This window comes from Anomaloglossus baeobatrachus, chromosome 2, assembly GCF_048569485.1.
Source record: "Anomaloglossus baeobatrachus isolate aAnoBae1 chromosome 2, aAnoBae1.hap1, whole genome shotgun sequence".
NCBI classification, from domain to species: Eukaryota; Metazoa; Chordata; class Amphibia; order Anura; family Aromobatidae; genus Anomaloglossus; species Anomaloglossus baeobatrachus.
The window spans coordinates 86,933,520-86,953,037 of NC_134354.1; positions in this window are offsets into that span (position 1 = coordinate 86,933,520).

Sequence of the window (19,518 nt, forward strand, 5' to 3'; positions counted from 1 at the left end):
AGAATCCATAGTTAAGGAGCTGGGTATATGCGTTATGATCATAAAACTCAAAGCACAGAATGGCATAGATAAAGTGACAATGTAAAATTCCAGGCTTGCATTCACCAAAGAAATAAGAGAAACTGTCACACAGAGATTTTGACAAACTTCACTGACAGTCATGGCGGCGTCAGGTTCTGTTCAGACTACAGATTCTGAAATTCTCCTCTGGTGTCTGATCTATGCAGGCACAATCGGGTGTCGACTTGTTGAGTGCTAATTCAGAGACAGGCTAGCAGGAGTTAATCTCTGCTGGTCTGCTTGTAAGGCCGGCTTCTCACTTGCGATTTTTTCGCAGTAGTGCAATGCGAGAAATTCTCACATTGCACTCGGACACATGTTAATCAATGTGCAGCTCCGAACTGCTATTTTTTTCTCAGTCCAAATCGGACTGAGAAAAAAAATCGCAGCATGCTGCGTTTTGGAAAGTTTCTCGCGCGAGTTTCTCCAATGCAACTCTATGAGAGCGGGTAAATAAACGGACGCCTTACGGACCGACACTCACGCCATCCTAGTGACATTCGTTTTCCTAAATACATTTATCGCATGTTTCACAAAACACTGGAAATGAGTGAGGTCTCACAATGTCGGTCAATCTCTATCTGTCAGTCAGTCTCTCCCTCTTGGTCTCTATTCTCGGTCTGTCGGTCGGTCTCTCTATCTGTCGGTCTCTCTCTCTGTCCATGTCGGTCTATTGCCCCCCCCCTCTCTCATACTCACTGATCCCCGATCACCAGCGCAGCGCTGCACGGCGTTCACATTGCTCCAGCAGCTTCTCCTCTTTTGAAAAAGCCGGCCGCTCAATATTCAATCTTGTATTCCCTGCTTTACCCGCCCACCGATGCCTATGATTGGTTGCAGTCAGACACGCCCCCACGATGAGTAACAGCTGTATCACTGCAACCAATCACAGCTGCCAGTTGGCGGGTCTATATCATGCAGTAAAATAAATAAATAATTAAAAAAAACGGCGTGCGGTTCCACCCAATTTTAATACCAGCCAGGGTAAAGCCACATGGCTGAAGGCTAGTATTGTCAGGATGGGGAGCTCCACGTTATGGGGAGCCAACCACCCTAACAATATCAGCCAGCAGCCGCCCGGAATAGCCGCATCCATTAGATGCGACAGTCCCGGGACTGTACCTGGCCATCCCGAACTGCCCTGGTGCGGTGGCAATCGAGGTAATAAGGAGTTAATGGCAGCAGCCCATAGCTGCCACTAAGTCCAAGATTAATCATGGCAGGCGTCTCCCCAAGATACCTTCCATGATTAACCTGTAAGTTAAAGGATTTTTTGGTGTATGTCTTCATTTTCTTAATTTGAGATAAATAACAAAAAAAACCCAACCCTCTTTCACCACTTTATTCAAGTTCCCAAATAGCCTTCCATGTCCGACGTAATCCACAGAGGTCCCTCGACGCTGTCAGCTCTACTACCTCGGAAGCTGACAGAGAGCAGTCACAGACCACGACCGCTCTCTGTGAGCTCCCCGCAGCGACTGAAGTGAGTCGCGCTATCAGCGATGACGTCACTCAGGTTACCCGCGGCCACAGATCTCAGCGGGAGGACTTCTGCTGTGGCCGCGCGTCACCTCAGTGACGGCACCGCTGATCGCGCGGCTCACTGCGATCACTCAGGGGATTTGCGGTCACCGGCGACACCTTCACCGGTGACCGAAAATCAGGGGTCATGCCACACAGACATAGCCGCAGGATGACAATGAAGTCGCGTGAAGTTCATCCGACTTCACTCTGATCGTGCGGCTCTGTCTGTGTCTGCTGACAGCGACCATTCAGCTCTGCTACATGGCTCTGTCTGTGTCTACTGTCAGCGGCCATGTAGCAGAGCTGAATGGCAGATGACATAGTAAAAACGGATCCCATACACATCAAACACGCATTGCACAAGCACTGCAATCATGAGGAAAATCCCAGGATCGCAGTGCAGTTGCATTGCACACTGATCATAAAGTGAACTGAAATCGTCCGACTTTTTATCATGCAACTCGGACAGATTTTACATGCATAAGTGTGTTTCCAGCCTAAGGCCTCTTCTCCACTAGCGTTTTTTTTCTCCCAATTCCATCGCATTGAGAAACGGATTGCAATCTTGCAAATGGTTTCTAATGATGCTGTCTCCATTTCCCTGTTTTTCTCAGACGATACACGGGCTCTCCTTAAAATCGCAGCATGCTGCGATTTGATGCGATTCTCAGCTCTTTCACCCCCATGCAAGTCTGAATCCGGGTGGCATGCGCATGTCACACGGATCCTGACACTTGCATACCGCGTCAGCCTGGCTACTGGAGGAATCTCTTGTAAAACCAGTCCTGGCCGCGGTTACATGCACTGAACCCCGGAGCTGTCACCTGAGCTCCAGAGTGCAGTCTGAACAGCGAGCGCCGAGTGATGGATTCCCCGGCGATTGCTGGTCAGGTCAGCACAGCTGCAGACAGACCGGGCTGAACTCTGGAGCTCAGGGGACAGCTCCGGAGCTCAGTGCAGGTAACCCCGGCCAGGACTAGTTTTACAGGAGATTTCTCCCGTAGCCAGCCCTACACTGCTTACCTAAAAACTCACATAGCACTCGCATGACACTCACATGTCATACGGATGCTATGTGAGGAAAAAAAAAAAAAACATACGCAGATCACACGCAGGACACACGCAGGATACTCGACTCACATTTTGAGCCGAGTATCGCTGTGATTAAAAAAACGCCAGTGGAGAACCCCTAAGGGTTCTTTTCCACTAGCGTGTAAAAAATCACAGCGATACTCGGCTCAAAATGTGAGTCGAGTATCCTGCGTGTGATCTGCGTGTGATATGCGTACAGTGTGTTTTTTTTTCCTCACATAGCATCCGTATGACATGTGAGCGTCATGCGAGTGCTATGTGAGTTTTTAGGCAAGCAGCGTAGAACTGGCTACGGGAGAAATCTCCTGTAAAACCAGTCCTGGCCGGGGTTACCTGCACTGAGCTCCGGAGCTGTAATCTGAGCTCCAGCGTTCTGCCTGATCTGTCTGCAGCTGTGCTGACCTGACCAGCAATCGCCGGGGAATCCATCACTCGGCGCTCGCTGTTCAGGCTGCACTCTGGAGCTCAGGTGACAGCTCCGGGGTTCAGTGCATGTAACCGCGGCCAGGACTGGTTTTACTGGAGATCCCTCCGGTAGCCAGTCTGACGCGGTATCCAAGTGTCAGGATCCGTGTGACATGCGCATGCCACCCGGATTCTGACTTTTCTCTCGCCCCCATAGGATTTCATGGGGGTGAGAGAGCTGAGAATCGCATCAAATCGCAGTATGCTGCAATTTGAAGGTGAAACCGTGTAGAGTCATAAAAAATGGGTAAAAAGAGACAGCCTCATAGTAAATCATTACACAGATTGCAATCCGTTTTTTCAAGTGATGGGATTTGGAGAAAAAAAAACGCCAGTGGAGAAGAGCCCTTAGGGCTCTTCTAAGCTGGCGTTTATAAAATCACTGCGATACTCGTTTCAAAATGTGAGTCGTGTGTCCTGCGTGTGATCTGCGCACGGTTTGTTTTTTTTCCCTCACATAGTATCCGTATGACATGCGAGTGTCATGCGGGTGCTATGTGAGTTTTTAGGCAAGCAGCGTAGGATTGGCTACGGGAGAAATCTCCAGTAATACCAGGTCTGGCCGCGGTTACTTGCACTGAGCTCCAGAGGGGTCATCTGAGCTCCAGCGTTCTGCCTGATCTGTTTGCAGCTGTGCTGACTTGAACAGCAATCGCCGGGGAATCAATCACTCAGCGCTCGCTGTTCAGGCTGCACTCTGGAGCTCAGGTGACAGCTCCGGGGTTCAGTGCATGTAACTGCGGCCAGGCCTGGTATTACTGGAGATTCCTCCGGTAGCCAGTCTGACGTGGTATGCAAGTGTCAGGATCCGTATGACATGCACATGCCACCCGGATTCTGACTTTTTTCTCACCCCCATAGGATTGCATGGGGGTGAGAGAGCGGAGAATCGCATCAAATCGCAGCATGCTGCGATTTGAAGGTGAAACCGTGTATAGACATAAAAAAACGGGTAAAAGGAGACAGCCTCATAGGAAATCATTACACAGATTGCAATCCGTTTTTCTCCAGTAATACCAGTCCTGGCCACGATTACCTGCACTGAACTCCGGAGGTGTCACCTGAGCTCCGGAGTTCAGCCCGGTCTGTTTGCAGTTGTGCTGAACTAAACAGCATTCCCCCAGGAATCAATCACTCGGCGCTCACTGTTGAGTCCAGGCTACACTCCGGAGCTCAGGTGACAGCTCCAGAGTTCAGTGCATGTGATTCGCCCGCCCCAGGGCCTTAGGTGACTCGGTCTCGGATCGGACTAGTCCTGGGTGGTCAGCGGTGGCGGGGCCCAACTCCGTGACCCTGGCGGAGTCAATTAATGTGGCTGATGGGATAGATGATGATGGGAGTTGTAGTTTATTGAAATTTGTGACGCCACCTGTGGAATTGTGCGGCTATGGAGCCGCAGCTGCTGGAAGGGACCTCCGGGGCTGATGTTGTGGCAGCTGAGGTGTTTCTTGCTCCCCACAGGTGGAGCGGGTACCCCGGGGCAACCTTTGGAAAAGTCTATGCTGTTTGTTGATGGGGTGCAGGGTCGACAGGGCAGTGGAAAGGAACAGCCACAGACAATGATTTCTTTTACCTTCTCCTTTACTCGTCCTCAGTCGGTGACCTCCAGGGATTCTGTTACAGTTGGTAGCGGTGATCTGGTAGCCTGGAAGCAGTCAGGGAACTCACTGGCCAGGTGAGTAATGAGGCCTGATCCCTACGCTCTGTCTAGGTAGGCAGGGTCCCGCTGCTTCAGCAATGCTGAGACCTGTTCTGTCACTCTCTGAGGTAATTTATTACCTTCCCCATATGGTAGGCTGTGTGGACTGTCACAGGTGCCGCTCTTTCTACCCTGGCTCCTAGTTCTTGCTCTATAGCTGCGCCTCCGGGTGTGGGGTGGATGGAGACCTGCAGTCCTCTCGTCCTCCGGATGCGACCACCGGTTCTCGAGTACTCGAGTGGCCCCGAACTCCGGTATTCATTTTTTTTTCAGCAATGACGTCGGCGTGAGCTGGAGACGCTCCACTCCCCAATGTCCTTCTCCTCCTTGCCTCGCTGTGGACTGTGTTTTCCTGGGCTCAGCTCCCAGCTCACACACGACACTACTCAAGTTCTTTCCTCACTGAACTCTCCTCACAGACTGACTAACTCCTCCCCCAGGTCAGAGCTTAAGGAATCTCCCTGGAACTCCAGGTTTAGAGCTCCCTCTAGTGGCCCAGGGGAAAAACTGTGTTGGACGATGGTACTTACTGGCCAATGGACTTCCCCAACTACCTCCAGGCTCAGCATTAACCCTTTTGAGGAGGGCAACACTGCTGTGGCAACCAGACCGCTGGGGCACCACACATGTAACCGCGGCCAGGACTGGTATTACTGGAGATTCTTCCGGTAGGCAGTCTGACGCTGTATGCAAGTGTCAAGGATTTGTGTGACATGCGTTTGCCATCTGTATGACATGCGCATGCCACCCGTATCCTGATTTTTTTCTCTCTCCCATAGGCTTGCATGGGGGTGCGAGAGCTGAGACTCGGTGAAATCGCAGCATGCTGCGATTTCCCCGAGAGCACGAGACGTGCTGTAAAAAATTTAGCAAGAGGACACGGCCTCATTGATTAACACTGGTGCGAGTGCGATCCGATTTTTTATCGGATCGCACTCGCACATGGAAATCGCAAGTGGAGAAGAGCCCTAAAGCAGGCTTTACACACAGCAACATCTCTAGCGATGTCGCTGGTGAAAGAACCCGCCTCTGTCGGTTGTGCATCATGGGCAAATCGCTGCCCGTGGCACACAACATTGCTAACACACATACATACCTGCCTAGCAACGTCGCTGTGGTCGGCGAACCGCCTCCTTTCTAAGGGGGCGGTTCGTTCGGCGTCACAGCGGCATCACTAAGAGGCCGCCCAATAGAAGTGGAGTGGCGGAGATGAGCGGGCGGAACATCCCGCCAACCTCCTTCCTTCCTCATTGTGGGCGGCCGCAGGTACGGTGATGTTCCTCCTTCCTGCTATGTCACACATAGCGATGTGTGCTGCCGCAGGAACGACGAACAACCTGCGTCCTGCAACAGCAACGATATTTGGGAAAGGAACAACGATCAATGATTAGGTAAGTAATTTTGATCGTTAACGGTCGTTCCTGCGTTTCGTCGCTAATGAGGCCGGATGTGCGTCACGAAATCCGTGACCCCAATGACATCTTGTTAGCGATGTCGTTGCGTGTAAAGCCCGCTTAAGGCTGGACTCACACGAACGTATGGCATCCGATGTGAGAGCATCGGATGCGATATGCTAATGACCCCCGGCTCAGGCTCTGGCAATCGGGTCCCAGCTGTAAAGCTGAGGGCAGATGCTGCGGAGGGGAGGGAGGGGTTAATCCCTCCATCTCCTCGATTGTCACCCTGTGCGTATATCGCACTGCACTGGGATAGCATCCGAATGCAGTCCGATGTTTCTCTCACACCTATTCACTTGAATGGATGCGTGTGATACAGCTCTCGCAGAAAATCGCAGCATGTTGCGATTTTCTAGCATCCAGAATCTGGATGCAAAAAAAGCTGACCCACTGCTCTCCCTCATTGACTAACATTGGTCTGAGTGCAATGCGAGATTTTCTCGCATTGCACTTGTCCGTTTTTCACGCTCGTGTGAGGCGGGCTTTGCACACTACGACATCGCAGGTGCGATGTCGGTGGGGTCAAATTGAAAATGACGTACTTCCGGCGTCGCATGCGACATCGTAGTGTGTAAAGGCTCGATGATACGATTAACGAGCGCAAAAGCGTCGTAATCGTATCATCGGTGCAGCGTCGGCATAATCCATGATTACGCTGACGCGACGGTCCGATGTTGTTCCTCATTCCTGCGGCAGCACCCATCGCTGTGTGTGAAGCCGCAGGAGCGAGGAACATCTCCTACCGGCGTCACTGCGGCTTCCGTAGGATATGCGGAAGGAAGGAGGTGGGCGGGATGTTTACATCCCGCTCATCTCCGCCCCTCCGCTCCTATTGGCCGCCTGCCGTGTGACGTCGCAGTGACGCCATACTACCCGCCCCCTTAATAAGGAGGCGGGTCGCCTGCCAGAGCGACGGTCGCAAGACAGGTGAGTCCATGTGAAGCTGCCGTAGCGATAATGTTCGCTACGGCAGTTATCACAAGGATATCGCCGCTGCGACGGGGGCGGGGACTATCGCGCTCGGCATCGCAGCATCGGCCTGCGATGTCGCAGCGTGCAAAGTGCCCCTTAGACTGGGGTCACACAAGCACTACTGCGAGTGCATCACATGACACTTGGTTCTGCTCTGCTCGAGCGTAAGCCGAGTGCCATGCCACTGTGATGTGATCCTGCGATCACAGCACATCTGCGGAGGAGGGGCAGGCTCTGTGGAGGAGAGGGAGGGACTAATCTCCCCATCTCCTCCATTATCAGCTGATGTGTATATCGCATTGCACTCCGGTGTCATGCGACTGCAGTGCAATGTTTCTCTTGCACCCAGTGGCGTAACTAGTTTCATGGGCCCTGGTGCAAATTTGGACCGGGGCCCCCCTCCACGTACACTGACACTTAGGGTACGGGATAATGACACTGACACTCTGGGTACAGGATAATGACGCTGACACTTGGCTTTTACCCTCAGCACCCAGATTTTCCATGATCTATCTTGTCCTCGGCACCCAGCTTTCCCATGCTCTGCCATACATCTTTCCCTCAGCACTGAGAGTGGGTGCTGAGAGAAGATGTACAGCAGAGCATGGGAAAGCTGGGTGCTGAGAAAAAGAGCCTTTTTCCCTCAGCACAAAACATTTCCATCCTATGCTTGTATCTTTGTCCCCCCTAGTATATAGTTCTCCAAATACTATAATGGCCCCCACATAGCCTTCCATATAGTATAAAGGGTCCCACATAACCCTCCATGTATTAGAATGCACCCCCATAGTCCTCCATGTATTATAATGCATTTCCCATAGTCCTCCATATATTATAATTCACCCCATAGTCCTCTATGTTTTATAATGCACCCCCATAGTCCATGCATAAGGTGTCCTTCATATTTATTATGCAGTCCCATAGACCTCCATGTATCATGCAGCCAGCCCCCCCAGGGCCTCTATGTGTCATGCAGCCAGCCCCCCCAGGGCCTCCAGGTGTCATGTAGCCAGCCCCCCCAGGGCCTCCATGTGTCATATGCAGCCATTCCCCCCAGGGCCTCCATGTGTCATACAGCCAGCCCCTCCAGGGCCTGCGTGTGTTGTCGCGGGCGGAGGAGGGGACGCTGTGCTCACCCACTGCTCGGGTCCAGCTGCTGCTGCTGCTGCTCGGTGGTGGCTCGAACGGTGGGCTGGATCCCGGGGACTCGAGCGGCGTTCCTCGCCCGTGAGTGAAAGGGGGTGGTTTGGGTTTAGGGATATTGTCCGTGACGCCACCCATGGTTGGGGTGAGGTTGTGACACCACCGCTGCTCTGGACGGGGATCCCGGGAGCGGAGACAGGGAGCAGCTTGGATGTTGTTTTCTCCCCTCCGTGGGTAGGGGGGTTGGTTGTCCCGGGGCCCGGTGAGGGGTAGGGATGGATGGCAGGCGGGTTACGGGGCCTGGTGAGGTGAAGGGTCAAGGGGCAGCGCTGTGCCGCACGGCACGGTGGTACTCACTCAGCCAATGATGAATGCAAAGTCTCCGGTAAAACAAACGGCTGGATGGACGGGTCCCACAGACGGCTGCGGTGTTTCTCCTCCCGGCAGGTTGATGGTGACTGCCTTTCCCTGCACCTGTGTAGTGTGTACGGTTCCAATGGGTTCCCACCGGTAACCCGCTCCCCAGCTTGGATGGGTGCTGAAGGAGCCCCTTTTGCCCGCAGGCTCTGGTTGGTGAGGTGCAGGGTCGCGGGGGCAGCGCGGTGCCAGATGGCACGGTGGTACTCACTCAGCCAAGAATGGATACAGAGTCTCCGGTAAAACAAACGGCTGGATGGACAGGTCCCGCAGCCAGCTGCTGTGGTTACTCCCGGAAGGTTGGTGGTGGCTGCCTTTACCTGCACCTGTTGTGTATCTTCAGTCCCGATGGCTTCCCACCGGTAACCCGCTCCCCAGCTTGGATATGTGCCGGAGGAGCCCCTTTTGCCCGCAGGCTCTGGCCCTGGGAACTGTAGCTTTGGCGGTGACTGCGTTTCCCTTTATGGTTTGAGCTGTCGCCTTCAATCGGGTCTTGACTGCTAGGAAACCCCGGAGGTTCCCTTCGCTAACGGATTTGACCAACTTTACGGCAACTCCAAGCCTGGTCGGGGTCCGTAAGCCCTGCCGGATGGTGCTGGCTTCTCTTTGTTCACCGGTCCGGTACCACCGGGTCACCGCCCGTCCACGATCCTTACGGCTCACTCCAATTGGCCTCTCCTGCGGACGGTCACCACCGTCTGCCAACCTTGCTGTTCCGTCCGGGCCACACACCCGGACGCTGTCAGACTGCTCAGCTACCACTTCACTTCTCTGCTTCCAAACTCTATCTGATCTCTCACTGACTCCTTTTCCCGCCTCCAGGACTGTGAACTCCTCGGTGGGCGGGACCAACCGCCTGGCCCATCCCCTGGTGTGGACATCAGCCCCTGGAGGAAGGCAACAAGGATTTTGTGTTTGGCTTTGGTGTGCCTAACCGGGGTGTGGGGTGTGTTGGTGTAGTACCTGTGACGTCCTGGCTTGTCCAGGGCGCCACAGTGTCATGCAGCCAGCCCCTCCATGCCTCCATGTGTCATGCAGCCAGTGCCCCCAGGGCCTCCATGTGTCATACAGACAGCCACCCAGGGCCTTCATGTGTCATGCAGCCAACCCTCCCATGGCCACCATGTGTCATGCAGCCAGCCGCCCCAGGCCTCCATGTGTCATGCAGCCAGCAAAATAAAAAACAAGTACCTCTCTTCTCCTTCCGACCCCTGCGACCTCGGTAGTTATGCCCCTGCCCCTATATGTCACACACCCTGCTCCCCATACAGCCTGCACCCCCCTTATCACACACACTACACCCCCATATGTCTCACACCCTGCCCCACATATCTCACCCTGCCTGTACCCCAACTTACCCCTCTCAAACACTCTGCACCCCTTCACATTCTTCTGTCACAGTCTGCACCCCTCATATGCCACTCACCCTGCAGCCCCCCCCCCTCATGTCCCCCTTTTCTTATTATCAGTCATGTGTCCAAATCTCCTTTAAGTAACAGTATGCTTTCTGCCCGGTAATCCTGCGTCTCCTCCCACACAGTCACATGGGCATGATATCATCGCAGGTTCTGGCAGGATGGATTCCGTCTTCTGTGCAGGAGCACTTCTGCTCTGTCGCAGGTCAGAGAGCCCCTGTACTGACACTGGGCCCCCCTGACTCACAGGCTGGCCCCCTGGTAGTCGGCCACTACAAAGCGCATCTCCTCTCTTACAGAAAGGTGCTGTCTCTGCAGAGTGGTTGACGGGCCCCTCTAACCCTGCGGGCCCAGTCGCAGTGGTGACCTCTGCGACCACGGTCGTTATGCCCCTGCTTGCACCCATAGACTTGTATGGGTGCGAGAGAAAACAAATCGAATTCCACACACAGCATGCTGCTATTGTTTTCTCAGGTTCGATTAGGGCTGAAAAGAAGAAGAAAAAAAAAATCGTTCATAGGAGCGACCCCTTAGAGTAACATTGGTCCAAGTGGAATGCAATTTTTTTTATCTCATTCCACTCACTCTGTTTTACTTGGTGTTTGTCCTTAGCCTGAAGGCCCCATCACACGCAGCGACGTATCTAACAATATATCGCCGGGGTCACGGATTCTGTGACGCACATCCGGCCGCTTAGTAACGCAGCACGAACCGCCCCCTTAGAAAGGAGGCGGTTCGCCGGCAACAGCGATGTCACTAGGTAGGTAAGTCCAATGTGACGGCTCCGAACGATATTGTGCGCCACGGGCAGCGATTTTCTCGTGACACACAAAAGACGGGGGCGGGTGCTTTCACCAGCGATATTGCTAGCGATATCGCTGCGTGTAACACCCCCTTTAGTGTGTATGATTAGAAGTCCCAGACACTTCCGGTCATGTGCACTAGACCACTCTGAAGCCGGGATGCATACTCCTGGCTTCATAGTGTGTATGACCAGAAGTGCAGGGACTTCTGATCATGCGCATTGAGCCTAAATTTGGCGTCTGAGGCAGTGATAACAGACACGGGTACATGCGTCACCGCTGATAACGCTAGGCAATAACTAGCATGTTAGCACGCCTCTGTGGGTGTGCTAACATGCTAAGAGGGCGGACTAGTCGAAGGAACTAATACACTTGTGACTATTATTACTATTATCCCTGCATTCATTAGCATATCATAAGGGATCTTTAGAAAATACTTTTTCTAAAGACCTTTTTATCTATGCTACTGTAGCCTGGGACAGTTAGGCAGGGACTAGCAATATGCACCCATAACTGCTCGTGGACACCTGTCAGGTTCCCTTTAATGAAGACAAGATATCGTCCTTGTAAATGACGTGCAAGATTGATTCAAAAATTCAATCATGATGTCGCACTCAGAGTTGGTAGTGTCCGAAAATAATGCATGACAGCTGCACTCAGACGCACGGACGTCTGGCATACTACATAACAAATAAGGACAATTGGTTGACCCTACAGCTAGGGAGAGGGGTGAGGGGACATCTCCTGGACTCACCTCAAGCTGTTTCCTGAGCTCTCTAGTATCCCTATACGAGGTGTTTAAACTTTTCGTTGATCTGGATACCTAATCCCTCACTAGCATTACAAACACCCAGGCTAATGGCTGGCAGGAGGTACTAGTCCTGTCACTGACAGGACATCAAACTGGTTACTGATTGTCATTGGGAATTACTCACTGCGGATTCTCAAATTGGGAAATTTACTGTACAACCGGAAATATTTATTTTGAAGGATATACTGTTTTACATACAGCTACTTCCCTGGGGCACAGTGTTACTTAAATGGCTCATTTCTATGTGTTGAGTGCAATCTATTTAAAATTATACTCCTCTAACAAGAGTTCTTGGTGACCCTTATAATAGATCAAGTTTTTCATTAAAACAATATGTCAGGATATAAGTCCAGATGTATGTATTGGTGAAATCTTGTCCAAAAACATATACAGGCCAAACCACAAAAGAATTGGGGAAGAGAGTCAAACAAAACTTGTCAACAATCATCAAGGCCTTCCAACATCAGAGCGAAGGAAAGAAGTTGACAACCATGATAACATATTTCCTTGAATATCATAACGGTAAATACCGAGATCCACAAACGTTTATGATTGATAAAGTAGATTACATGAAGTGAAAATATCCAACTTTTAAAAGAATTTATTTTTAATAGATGCATTAAAAAAATATCAATAGAGTCCAAATAACAATGAAAAGAGCTATGTGTATACCTATCGAAACATGGTGGTAACACAGTATTGACAAATAATCAAATCGGGTCCTTAATTTGTCCCTGTAAAGCCATAAAACGAGGAAACTCTGCCTATCCTAAGAGGTTGGCACCCTATAAAGTACGCAAGAAAATGGCACCCTTGCTCACCATCGTGTGACCCTAGAAGTCCTTAGGGTGACTCTGGATAGGCAATAGGAACCTAAACATATAAGTCTACCAGATGAATTCACAGACAAGGAGAGTCTGTTTCAGACAAAAAATATGTTATTCTGAAGAGCTGTAGTCATGGAATGATATTTTACCATGCATAATTAGACTCAACAAACAACTATATACTGTATTAGATGATCCCCTGTGTAAACCTGTACAACACCACCATTCAAGTTAGATATTACCCGAGACAGTATGATCAAAATCATTGAATTCTTGTTTTCTTTATATGCTACACTATGTCCCATCTTTTTGGGAACTGAGGTTGTACATACACTACAGTTCAAAAGTTTGGGGTCACCCAGACAATTTTGTCTTTTCCATGAAAAATCATATTTTTATTTCTCAAATGAGTTGCATAATGAATAGAAAATATAGTCCATACATTGACTAGGTTAAAAATAATGATTTTTATTAGAAATAATAATTTTCTCCTTCAAATTTTGCTTTCGGCGCAGAATGCTCCTTTGCAGCAATTATAGCTTTGCAGACCTTTGGCATTCTAGCTGTTAATTTGCTGAGGTGATCTGCAGATATATCAAGCCATGCTTCCAGAAGCCCCTTCCATAAGTTGGATTGGCTTGATGGGCACTTTTTGCGTACCATACGGTCAAGTTACTCCCACAAAAGCTCAAAAGGGTTGAGATCGGGTGACTTGGCTGGCCACTCCATTGCAGATAGAATACCAGCTGCCTGCTTCATCCCTAAATAGTTCATGCATAATTTGGAGGTGTGCTTTGGGTCATTGTCCTGTTGTAGGATGAAATTGGCTCCAATCAAGCGCGGTCCACAGGGTATGGCATGGCATTTCAAAATGGAATGATAGCCTTCCTTATTCTAAATCCCTTTTACATTGTACGTGTCCCACTTTACCGGCACCAAAGCAACCCCAGACCATCACATTACCTCCACCATGCTTGACAGATGGTGTCAGGCACTCTTCCAGCATCTTTTCAGTAGTTCTGTGTCTCACAAATGTTCTTCTGTGTGATCCAAATACCCCAAACTTCGATTTGTCTGTTCATAACACTTTTCCCAATCTTCTTCTGTCCAATGTCTGTTCTTTTGCCCATATTAATATTTTCTGTTTAGTAGCCAGATATGGCTTTTTCTTTGTCACTCTGCCCTGAAGGCCAGCATCCCGGAGTCGCCTCTTCACTGTAGATGTTGACCCTGGCATTTTGTGGGTACTATTTAAAGAAGCTGCCAGTTGAGGACCTGTGAGGCATCGATTTCTCAAACTAGAGACTCTGATGTACTTGTCTTGTTGCTCAGTTGTGCAGTGGGGCCTCCCACTTCTGTTTCTGCTCTTGTTAGAGCCTGTTTGTGCTCTCCTCTGAAGGGAGTAGTACACACTGTTGTAGGAAAACTTCAGTTTCTTGGCAATTTCTTGCATGGAAAATCCTTCATTTCTAAGAACAAGAATACATTGTCGAGTTTGACATTAAAGTTCTCTTTTTCTGGCCATTTTGAGAGTTTAATGTTACCAACAAATGTAATGCTCCAGATTCTCAACTAGCTCAAAGGAAGGTCAGTTTTATAGGTTCTCTAATCAGCAAAACTGTTTTCAGCTATGCTAATATACTTGCACAAGGGTTTTCAAGGGATTTCTAAACATCCATTCATTAGCCTTCTAACACAATTAGCAAACACAATGTACCATTAGAACACTGGAGTGGTGGTTTTTGGAAATGGGCCTCTATACACCCATGTAGATATTGCTTTCAAAACTAGACATTTACAGCTGGAATAGTCATTTACCACATTAACAATGTATAGAGCATATTTCTGTTTAATTTAATGTTAGCTTCATTGAAAAAAAATGTGCTTTTCTTTCAAAAATAAGGAAATATCTAAGTGACCCTAACATTTGAACTGTAGTGTACTTAGGGTCCATCACTCTGGATGCCACCTATCCATGAAGTAAGATAGCAGTAAATGCAGAAATGGTCCCTTTATTAGTTGTCGCCTGTTAATACCAATCAAACAGTACTGGCTGTAATGTCACATTCTGATTCCTCAGGCAATCAGTGCAAAAGATGCTGTCATTATTCGTCTATTCAATTTTCTCATATAGAGACCTAGTTTTATATTCTGCTCATATTCAAATTGGCCTTTTCAATTATTTACAACCTCAATTACAAAAAATGTTGGGACATTATAAAATATAAAGGCAATAAGAATGCAATGATTTAGAAATCTCGTAGAGCCACCTTTTATTCACAACAGAACATAGAACACAGATCAGAAGTTGAAAATTAGACATTTTTCCATTTCAACTCACTTATTTAGAAATTGTTGAAACCAAATCTCGAGAATTTAGAACAAGACAATGTTCACTGTTGTGCAGCATCTACTCTTCTTTTGCAACAGTCAGCAAGGTTGTGTGTATGTGTCACGGGCGGGGAGGGCGCTGCGCTCACCACGCTCTGGTCTGGCGCTGCTGCTGCTGCTCGGTGGCTCGAGCGGTGGGCCGGATCCGGGGACTCGAGCGGCGCTCCTCGCCCGTGAGTGAAAGGGGGTGATTTGGGTTTGGGGAGTTGGTCCGTGACGCCACCCACGGTTTGTAGTGAGGTTGGGACACCACCGCTGCTCTGGTGACGGGGATCCCAGGAGCGATGACAGGGAGCAGCTGGGATGTTGTTTACCCCCGCCGTGGGTAGGGGTTGGTTGTCCCGGGGCCTGGTAAGGTGTGACGGGGAGGTACGGTTGGTGAGGTGCAGGGTCGCGGGGGCAGCGCGGTGCCAGATGGCACGGTGGTACTCACTCAGCCAAGAATGGATACAGAGTCTCCGGTAAAACAAACGGCTGGATGGACAGGTCCCGCAGCCAGCTGCTGTGGTTACTCCCGGAAGGTTGGTGGTGGCTGCCTTTACCTGCACCTGTTGTGTATCTTCAGTCCCGATGGCTTCCCACCGGTAACCCGCTCCCCAGCTTGGATATGTGCCGGAGGAGCCCCTTTTGCCCGCAGGCTCTGGCCCTGGGAACTCTAGCTGTGGCGGTAGCTGTATTTCCCTTCCTCTGTCTGGACAGTTGCCTTCAATCGGGTCTTTGCTAGGAAACCCCGGAGGTTCCGGTCGCTAATGGATTTGACCTGTTTAACGGCGACTCCAAGCCTGGTCGGGGTCCGCAGGCCCTGCCGGTTTGTGCTGGCTTCTCTTCGCTCCCCGGTTCGGTACCAGCGGGCCACTGCCCGTCCCCGGTCCTACGGTTCCGCGTCGATCGGCCTCTCTTGCAGACGGCCACCACCGTCTGCCAACCTTGCTCTCGGTGCCCGGGCCACGTACCCGGACACGGTCAGTCCTGCTCCTCTACTACTGCTTCCCTAACTTCAACTAACTTCCTTTTCCCGCCTCCAGGACTGTGAACTCCTCAGTGGGTGGGGCCAACCGCCTAGCTCCACCCCACCTGGTGTGGACATCAGCCCCTGGAGGGAGGCAACAAGGATTTGTGTGTGACTGGTGTGTCTATCTCGGGGTGTGGTGTGTGTTGTTGCAGTACCTGTGACTACCTGGCTTGTCCAGGGCGCCACATTTCCCCTTGGTTAAATGCAGACCGTCCGCGGGCTGCCCGTCCACCACCGGTTTTATTTTTGTAAAACTGTAAAAGAGGTAGAAAACATGTTAACAGTAAATACAAGTATTTTTATGAAACTTCCCCTAACGGGAGGCATGGTTCTTTTAACGTTACAAACACATTTTATTAGCAGTAACAGTCGGCTTCTGCTCTCTCCCGCCCAAACAACCTGACCCTGATGCTGCCCCTAAGAAGTGGGCAGCACCCCTTGACCCCAGCCCATATCCAGGCTGCCCGAGCGGGTACGGGTATGAAGTTTCGCACCCTACGGCCATTTCAGGGGACCCACATCCATGGGGAACCCCTCACCCCTGGAGGATGGCCACCGGTCCAGGTGGTGGCCGGGCCTCAGCCTACTCTGCTGTGGGCCCTTCCTCCAATCTGCCTCTCCGGAGGTGGCTACAGAAACATGCCAGTATATTTGAATTCCACAAGTTTGTGGTTGCCCTGCGAATTCTCGGGCATGTCTGTAAGTAGTTCCTTACGCACGGTGCAAAGGGTCCCTACGGGGACAAACTTGCCGGCAACGGCCGGTTCAATCACGGTTGACAATCAGGTTAACATCTCGGTTGATTATTTTTATTCGCTTATTCACACACACTCAACGTATCACACCCCTAAATGGTAGTTTCCCTGTACCTAAGCGGGGGTCGACCTAGGTTGGGACGTGTGAACCTTCGGGGCCCAATGTCAGTGGTGACAGGCAGTGGGACAGAGGGAACAACTGGTTCCTCTTCCCGTCTATCGTGTGAGGCAGGCGGAGGCATAGGGGAACTGGGTACAGGTGCATCCCTGGGCACTGGCTCATCGTCGACCACTTCCATCACTTTCTCCTCCATGGGTTGTGGGAACAGTATCACTGGAAGAATCACTGCGCCGTTCTGCGTAGGCCAATCTGCCGGGAAATCGCCCATCATGGTGTGGATTACCCCCTTTTCCTTCTCCCCAACCGATCTGGGGACCGGAGCTTCAGTTGCCACCCGCAATGGTGGTGGACACCTCTTCAGGTGGTCCCTGGAAACCGTGGCCAAAGTCTTCCCCTGGTCACGACTGACCTGGTAGGCCTTCCCATTCTCCCACTTGGTGGGTTGTATAACATACGGGGTCTTCTCCCATTGATCATCCAGCTTATGGGTTCTTCTTTTTTGCTTCAGTACTACATCCCCAGGCTGGAAGAGACCTGCAGGCGCCTTCCTGTTTAAGCACTGCTCCTGCTGTCCCCGACTTCGGCACAAGTTCTTTTCTACGTATTCTTGGACCTGTTGGTACTGTGCCCTTCGCCGAGTGTCCCATCCAGCAGTCGAAGGGAGTGCTTCTGGGGCTTCCAGACCCATTTCAAGCTCCACTGGCAGCCGACCGGGCCGAGCTCTCATCAGGTACACCGGTGTGCATTTCGTAGAGCTGGAAGGGATGTTGTTGTACATATCGACCAGGTCAGGTAGCTTCTCCGGCCACAGGTTCCGCTCTTCCAGCAGTAACGTCTTGAGGAGGCCCAGGACCAGGTGGTTCATCTTTTCACACATGCCATTGGTCTGGGCATGGTAAGGCGTGGTCCGAATTTTCTTGCAGCCGTACAACTGGCAGAATTCTTGGAACACCTCCGCTTCAAAGGCCGGGCCCCGGTCGGTAAGCACCCTCTCCGGGTACCCGTGCGGTCGACAGAAATAGGCCTGGAATGCTCTAGCGGTGGTACGGCCGGTCAGGTCCTTGACTGGGACAACCACCATGACTCTTGAATAGTGGTCTACAATGGTCAGAGCGTAGGTATACCCACTTCGGCTAGGGGTGAGCTTCACGTGGTCGAGGGCGACCGGCTCCAGCGGCTGATGCGTGATAATTGGGCGTAGAGGGGCCTTTTGGCTGGCCTCAAACCTTCTTCTCAGTGCACAGGGACCACATTCTCGGCACCAGGCCTCCACAGACTCCCGCATCCCACTCCAATAGAACCGCTCCCTCAACAGCATCTCCAGCTTCTTCCACCCAAAGTGTCCGGCCCCGTCATGGTATGCCTGTAGGACAGTGGGCACATTAGCCTGGGGAATCACCAGCTGACGAACCTTCTCGTGGGTCTTCGGGTTGATCAATTCCAGATACAGCTTCCCTTGATGCAGGTACAGCCGGGTTCGTTCCCGCCACAGGTGTTGGGCCTCGGTAGGGGCGGCAGGGTCTATCCCAGCAGAGCCTTGTTCCACCAGGGTCTTGACCAAGCGAACAGCAGGTGCCTGGTCCTGGGCTTCTTGCCACCCCTGACTGGGCAGCGGATCTAAGTTCAACTGTTGTTGATGGACATGCAACTTCTCAGCCAGCACAACGCAGGCAACTCGATTTCTTCGAGGTCATCATCAACCGGCCCCTCTTCCGACAGGTGGGACATCCGGGAGAGCTCATCGGCATTAGCATTTGTACGGCCGGCCCGGTATTTGATGGTGAAGTCGTAATTGGCTAGCCTGGCCACCCACCGCTGCTCCAATGCACCCAGCTTAGCTGTATCCAGATGGGTTAGCGGGTTATTGTCCGTATAAGCGGTGAACTTGGCTGCCGCTAGGTAATGGCGGAATCGCTCGGTGATAGCCCACACCAGTGCTAAGAGCTGAAGCTTGAAAGAGCTGTAGTTCTCAGGGTTCCTCTCCGTAGGTCGGAGTTTTCGGCTAGTGTAAGCGATCACCTTCTCCCATCCGTCTTGGACCTGGGATAAGACTGCCCCCAAGCCTACATTGCTGGTATCGGTGTAGAGGATGAATGGGAGGCTGTATTCGGGGTACGCCAGGATTTCTTCCCCGGTCAAGGCCGCCTTAAGCTGGTGGAAGGATTCTTCATGCTTTTCTTCCCACGCCAACGGGGTTCCAAGGGGCCTACCACCCTTGGTGTCCCACGAGGAGGTCTTGCATGGGGGCAGCCATTTTCGTGTACCCCTTAATGAAGCGGCGATAGTAGCCCACCAGAGCCAGGAACTGTCTCACCTCTCTCACCGTGGTCGGCCTCGGCCAGTCTTGAATGGCAGTGATCTTCTCGGGGTCCGGGGCGACGCCTTCCGCGCCCACCACGTGTCCGAGGTACTGCACCCTGGGCTTCAACAGATGACACTTGGAGGGCTTCAATTTCATCCCATACTTGGCAAGGGACGCAAACACCTCGGCTAGGTGCTCCAGGTGGGCTTCGTACGTCTGTGAGTATACAATTACATCGTCCAGGTACAACAA